The following is a 7,337-nucleotide window of genomic DNA, read 5'->3' as shown; positions in this document are numbered from 1 at the left end:
TGGATGAAGTGTGAGAGAGGTGGTGTGCCAAGGGATGGGAGAGAATGAAGCCAAGCTCCTCTATTTATAGGCTGAACAGAAGGCTGGACACGGCCCCGTGTCCGCTGGACACGGCCCCGTGCCCGTCTGACATTCTCTCTCTTCATTAATTGTAATTCGCAATTACAATTAATGCGCCTGCTGTACTTTCACCACGCCCCCGTGCTCGCTGGACACGGCCCCGTGGTGGGCAATGGAAGCTTCTACTGGTTTGTCTTTTCTGCTGCTTCCTGGGCACGCCCCCGTGTTCGCTGGACACGGGGCGTGTTCAGACTCTGTTTCTTCTCTTTTGCCTTGGGAGGTGCCGTTGAGGGTCCGGGCAGTCTACTTTTGTTCCTTTTCTTGTATTTATGGTAGAATTAGTTGTCTTTTTGCTTCTTTTGTGATTTTGAGCTCATTTCATCCTGAAAATACAAAAGGAAGACAAAAACACTCTTTTTCCAACATTAGTACTCAAAAAGGGTTAGTTTTGTGCCTTAATTGATGTGATTTATATGTTGCATTTTACACACATCAAATACCCCCACACTTGAACTTTTGCTTGTCCTCAAGCAAAACTCTTTAAATTTGGCTTACACTCCCAAATGGAATAGGTAGAAGAGAAGTTTTTTTTTTTTTTTTTTTTTTTTAGCTTGTCCTAGAGTGTCGGGAATCCAAGGTCTTTGTAAGTTTTATTTTTACTTATTTACAATCCTATTCGTTATGATTTATTTTGAACGTTTCACAAGATAAATTACTTATTTGGGCATAGCATGCCTTATTAAAATTCCATTTATATACAAGTTCACATACCTCACGGGAGATCACTCAACACTCGGCCGAAGGTGTATATATTTAGTGAATCACTCGAGAGCGGCATGGAACTTACGCCTTCCATAGGCTTGCCAAGCAATCAATCCTCCTCCTTTTTAACTTTTTACCTTTGTAAATATCAAGAGGACTTTTGGGGTGAAGGGTTAGGCTTGGGTTAAAGGTGGGTGGTTGGGTTAGTGGTTAGTAAAAAGGGCGAAAATCGTAAAAAGCGTCGGTTTTCGTAAGATACCTTGTTTTTAGTGACTTTTTATTTTTGAAGTATTTCTCCAAACAAGCTTTTATATAGCTTTTGTTTGTTTTTGACTTCATCACTATTTTTTTTTTTGATCGTCACATAAAAAGGTGAGTTTACGAAAAACCGAGCTTGTTACTAATATAAAGGGTGAAAAATAAAAAGGTTTTTGGTGGGTAAAAAGGTTTTTTTTGGGGTAATGAAATGAAAGGTTTAGGCTCAAAGGGGCTATCTAGGGGGATTTTGGGTAGATGATAAAAAAAATTGAAAAATAATGGTTTTGAAAGAAAAATGGTTAGTCCTAATGCCTCCATCATTTACTTACTTGGGTTTAAGTCGGTAAGGACCGGGAATGTATCGTCGTGGCAAGTTCTAGATTTGTAAGAACCAAGCGGCTATTCACACAAGAAACGAAAAATGAGCATTTAATCTAAAGATATATATTTTTATGCTCAATAAAGGCTCAAAACTCACTTCTGTGGGAATGGGTTTTTAATGTGATCAAGTATATATAGTCGAATTTTTAACTAGACTTGTTATGCCGTTTCATAATTTTCTTATGTTGGTTCTTTTTATCACGACGCTATCGGTTGTAAACTTGTAAAAATATAACCTTTTTAGAACTTGTTATTCCCAACTTAAACTAAGACAAGTAAATAAATAAAAAATAAATAAAAAAGTTTTTGAAAAAATTTGGGGTGTTTAGCGGTTCCAATAGAGTTTTGTGTAAGGCTTGTGTTTAGGATTTTGCAAAATTTCAAGGTTTTAGCATCCCCCCCACACTTAAATTACACATTGTCCTCAATGTGTCCAAAAATAATGTTTTTGGTTGATTAGAATGTGTAAAAGTGGGTTAAAAAGCAAAGATTTATGTTACTGGCATCCTGGACACGGCCCCGTGTTGACCGGGCACGGCCCCGTGGTCAAGTGCCAGTAACAAAAATTAGAGAATTGAAACAGAAGCCTGGACACGGGGGCGTGTCCGCTGAACACGGCCCGTGTCCAGTTACCTGAACTGGGTAATTTTCTGCAGGGGGCTCAGCACGAGGTCGTGTTGGTTGGGCACGGCCCGTGTTGAGCCTTCTGTGATGGAGATTTTTGTCGGGTTGCTCTGTTCTTTGTGCATGGTTCCATTTTTCTCGTTCCCTTTTTCATCCATTACCACCATGAGTGTGTTTTATTCTGCAAAAACTAAGAGATTAAACTAAACTAAGGATAGTTCCGCGGAATGCCTCCGTGGTGCGCCACGTTTATAAGGGTCCTTGGCTAGACCCGATTTGAGGTTATATATCTTCTGAGTGGGATGCCTTGCTTCCCATGTTACACCGTCGGAGAGCAGCATCCAAGCTTGAATCAATAACCTTCATGTAGTTTACTGGGTCGTCGTCCTCTATTCTTTTTCCAACTCCGAACTTCACTTCATCATCCCCATACCTCAAAGTGAGTGTCCCGTCATTCATGTCTACCACCGCTTGTGCTGTGGCAAGGAAGGGTCTCCCTAGTATAAGGGGGACCTCGGTGTCTTCCTCCATATCGAGTATGACAAAGTCAACTGGATAAACGAATCTGCTTACCCTTACCAAGACATTCTCGATGACACCTTGTGGGAACTTGACGGATCGATCAGCAAGTTGTATGCTTATCTTTGTAGGGCTCGTGGTTCCCAAGCCAAGCCTTTTGAACATTGATGAGGGCATGAGGTTAATGCTAGCCCCTAGGTCGGCCAAGGCATTGCGAACGGGCGATTCCCCTATTGAGCATGGAATCGTGAAACTTCCGGGATCGATTTTCTTTTGGGGTAGTTTGTTGAGTACGAGGGCAGAGCATTCTTCGCCTAAATTAACTAATTGCAAATTTTCAATTTTCTTTTTATGTATAAGGAAGTCCCTCATAAATTTAGAGTATTTGGGCATTTGGGTTAGGACTTCGATAAAAGGAATATTGACATGCAATTGTTTTAACAGACATTCGAATTTTGCGAATTGCTCATTGGTCTTTTGACGAATTAACCTACCGGGGTACGGAACTCGAGGAGCCTTGGTAGGCTCTGGTGATGGAGGAGGGTTCTTTTCCTGCAGAGGTGTTGGCATTGTTTCTTCCGTAGGTGGCGGTACTTCTGCAGGCCCTACGGTGCGGTTTCGTAGTGTGATGAGGTGAACTTGCGCCTTTGGGTTTGTTTCGGTATTGCTAGGTAATGCGCCTTGCGGTCTCTCGGAAAAATTTTGAGCTATTTGATTTATTTGTTTTTCTATGTTTTGAATGCTAGCTTGTTGATTCCTAAAATTAGATTCTAATTGTAGAAATCTTTCCGAGTTTTTCTTATCAGTGTCAGAGACGAGGCGAGATATAGTATCTTCGAGCCTTTCTCGTCCACCTTGTTGTTGAGTGAAATTTTGTGACTCATTTCTTGATTGCTGAAAGTTTGTTCGTTGGGTTTGTTGGTTACTACTATTGCTGGGTTCCCTCCAACCAAGGTTTGGGTGGTTTCGCCATCCTTGGTTGTAAGTTCCCGTTGGGGGACCCGACGGCCTAGGTCTATTATCAATGTAGTTTACCATTTCTTGTTGATCGTCCGTTTCTTTCATGCAACTCCAATTTTCATGTGACCCACCGCACCCTTCGCAAGCCATAACCGAGACAGTTTTTGTCATTTCTAATTTTTTTATTTTTGAAGAAAGGGCCTCGATTTGGGCTTGTAAAGAAGTGCTTTCGTCGACCTTATGGGCGCCCGGGGTGATAGACTTATTTCCCCGGGGGGTGTGCCATTGAAAATTGGTTTGAGCAATTTCCTCAATCTGATTATATATTTCGTGTGGGCGTCGATTACCTAAAAGTCCCCCGGAGCTAGAATCAAGTGTCTGCCTAGTGTGTGGCAACAATCCATTGTAGAAAGTGGATACTTGTTGCCATATTGCGAGGCCGTGATGGGGACACTTGCGTAATAGCTCCTTGAATCTTTCCCAAGTTTCATATAAGGATTCCCCATCCTCTTGTGAGTATGTATTAATTTCAGTCATTAATTTAGCAGTTTTAGCGGGAGGGAAATACTTATATAGAAATTTTTGGGCTAGTTCATCCCAGGTGTTTACCGATCCAGCTGGGAGGGCGTTGAGCCAAGCTTTCGCTCGGTCTCTTAGTGAGAATGGAAACATACGGAGGCGGATGGCGTCGTTTGATGCTCCATTGATCCGAAAGGTATCACATATTTCTAAGAAATTAGTTATATGTAGATGGGGATCCTCGTCCGCAAGCCCGTGGAAGGTTGCGGAGTTTTGGAGCATTTGTATCAAATGCGGTCGAAGTTCGAAGTTATTGGCTTCGACATTCGGAGCATTGATAGCGGCGCCTAGATTACCTACGGTGGGCCGTAGATAATCCATAAGGGTACGTTGGTCCGCCATTGGAGGTGGATCGCCCGAAACCTTCTCTTGGTTTTTGGCTTTTAACCTTTTTCTGAGAAAGCGTTCGGGTTCTTCTAATGGTTCTTTTATGTCTTTATTGGAACTGGAGCTCATACACTACGTGAGGTTGGCGTCGGGTTCCAAGTCCTGCAATAAAAACAGAAAAGAATGTTGGTCAGAAGGTTCACCACGGCCCCGTGTTGAGCGAACACGGCCCCGTGGTCGGAATTGCAGTGGTTGTTTTCCAGATCCCAGTTACTGGAAGTTGGACACGGCCCCGTGTTGCACCGGCACGGCCCCGTGGTCAGCCTTCTGTAACTTGAAAAACAAAAACTGCCAGTAACGATGCTGAGCACGGCCCGTGTCCGACCAGGCACGGCCCCATGCCGAGCTCTGCAGAAGCTGAAAATCTAAGAAAAAATCCTAAAAAATAAAAAAAAAATAAAAAAAAATAAAAATATGATTAGGCCGTTGATTCCTAACTTTCTTAAAATTCTTGTGTCCCCGGCAACGGCGCCAAAAACTTGATGTGCGTGAAGTGTGTTATATTTTTGATGAGTATTTAAGCCCCTTTTTACACTTTTAGCCAAGTTTTAAATTTATAAAACACGATATTTACTAACACTAAACACACATATGGGCAAGTGCACCCATCGTGGACGTAGTATAGTGTTGGTAAGATACCGAGGTCGTCCAAGGACACAAGAGCTTTTAATACCGGTTTATCCTCAACGTCTAATCAAATCAAAAAGTGAGAAAAATGTTTTAAACTAACAAAAATAAAAACTAACTAAGTGCTGAAAAATAAAATAAAATAAAATAAAAACAGATAGACAAGATGAATCACTTGGATCCGACACGTGTATTAGTATAACCTTTGATTATTTTCGCACTTTTGCACTTGTTTAAGAGATTATCTTAGTTATTGTAGTAGGCCCCTCTTTTGAAGGCGACGTTACCCTCAACCCAGTAGTTTGAGTCAGCAAGGATACAATCCTAAATGGTCGGATTATTGAAAGATAATGAATTAAGTTATTAATGCAAATTGTGGTAGGCCCCGCTTTTGGCGGTGACGTTACCCTCGGCTAAGTAGTCTGAGTCAGCAGGGATACAGTCCTAAATAGCCGGGTTATAGTATTAATAGTAGTTAACTTATGAGGGGGTCAAAGAGTTTGGATCCCCGCCATCCAATACCTATGGGCATTGAAGGAGATCCTACTAAATTTGACCCAGGTCCCAAGCAGGACCTCTAAACGCTGAACAAGGGCAAGACCCTTACCAAACCGTTCCCTTAACCCCCGACCAGGTAGCCAACATACCTCCATATAGACCGTGGAGATATGAATGGTGAAAATCTTTTATTTTATATAGACAGTAAAATAATGCCAAGACACCACGGACAAACGATAAGGAAAGATCACCTTCAACATAAGTAACTAGTTATTAAAGTCATTAATACAAAACCAAATAAAAAGTGCAAAAGATTAAAAATAAAAAGTATTATACTAAACACTTGTCTTCACCAAGTGATGTAAGAGACTTAGGCAAACATGGCCTTGATTGTCAAGAACTCTTACTATCAATCTTGGATCCCGAGACGACTCACACACTCTATGATGGACAATGGATGATGGTGGTGGATGATGGTGTTATGGTGGTGGTGGGTGGTGGATGAAGTGTGAGAGAGGTGGTGTGCCAAGGGATGGGAGAGAATGAAGCCAAGCTCCTCTATTTATAGGCTGAACAGAAGGCTGGACACGGCCCCGTGTCCGCTGGACACGGCCCCGTGCCCGTCTGACATTCTCTCTCTTCATTAATTGTAATTCGTAATTACAATTAATGCGCCTGCTGTACTTTCACCACGCCCCCGTGCTCGCTGGACACGGCCCCGTGGTGGGCAATGGAAGTTTCTACTGGTTTGTCTTTTCTGCTGCTTCCTGGGCACGCCCCCGTGTTCGCTGGACACGGGGCGTGTTCAGACTCTGTTTCTTCTCTTTTGCCTTGGGAGGTGCCGTTGAGGGTCCGGGCAGTCTACTTTTGTTCCTTTTCTTGTATTTATGGTAGAATTAGTTGTCTTTTTGCTTCTTTTGTGATTTTGAGCTCATTTCATCCTGAAAATACAAAAGGAAGACAAAAACACTCTTTTTCCAACATTAGTACTCAAAAAGGGTTAGTTTTGTGCCTTAATTGATGTGATTTATATGTTGCATTTTACACACATCAGTACCAAGTATGGCAGCTTATCAAGAAGAAGGTGAAGATATTACAGTAGATGAACAAGTTTTAAGAGAGTTCGAGATGGATCAAATATGTTGAGGAAAGGGTTTTGAATGAAGATGTTAAGGAAAATGAAGAAGCTCGTGAATACATTTATGATGATACTCATGCCAGAGATGTTTCAATTGACATGGCGTTGTTTAGAAGAAATATGGACATGGTTGTACATGATGAATCTACAGGTAGTGTTAGTGCAGGGCCTTTGTTTGAGTTTGATCTTAATGGCTTTGATCGCCTTGATGATTCAAATGATGAACTTCCATTGGATATGGCTGTTAGAGAACTGAGGATGAAGAACAAACAAATACGTGATTGTGTATCTACTAATTTTATGTGAGTCACGTTTTTGCAAGTAAATGTGATATTAGGAATTTGGTTAAAAACCTGGCGGTTGATAGTAATAGACAATTAAGCATAATAAGAAATGATAAGAAAAGCTTTAGAGCTGTGTGTATTGATTGTGATCCAGGTTCTCTAGTGTTTGGTGAAACAAATGACAAAGTTGGTCCATCAGAGAAGGCTAAAATTTTAGAAAATGCAAAGCCAACATGTCCTTGGGTATTACATGTTTCCAA

The 7,337-nt window shown here is 41.6% G+C and overlaps 1 non-coding gene across 1 annotated transcript; it reads left to right on the top strand.

Annotated features, from left to right (window-relative positions):
* The first annotated feature begins 4,000 nt into the window (after positions 1-4,000).
* Positions 4,001-4,107, top strand: LOC118482881. The gene has a single exon (XR_004869113.1). It is a non-coding gene; the product is annotated as a small nucleolar RNA R71 (small nucleolar RNA).
* The last annotated feature ends 3,230 nt before the right edge of the window (positions 4,108-7,337 follow it).

The sequence above is a fragment of the Helianthus annuus genome, chromosome 1, assembly GCF_002127325.2.
Source record: "Helianthus annuus cultivar XRQ/B chromosome 1, HanXRQr2.0-SUNRISE, whole genome shotgun sequence".
Taxonomy (NCBI): Eukaryota; Viridiplantae; Streptophyta; class Magnoliopsida; order Asterales; family Asteraceae; genus Helianthus; species Helianthus annuus.
The sequence above is the reverse complement of the archived record's forward strand: the minus strand, read 5'-3'. Positions and strand labels throughout refer to the sequence as shown.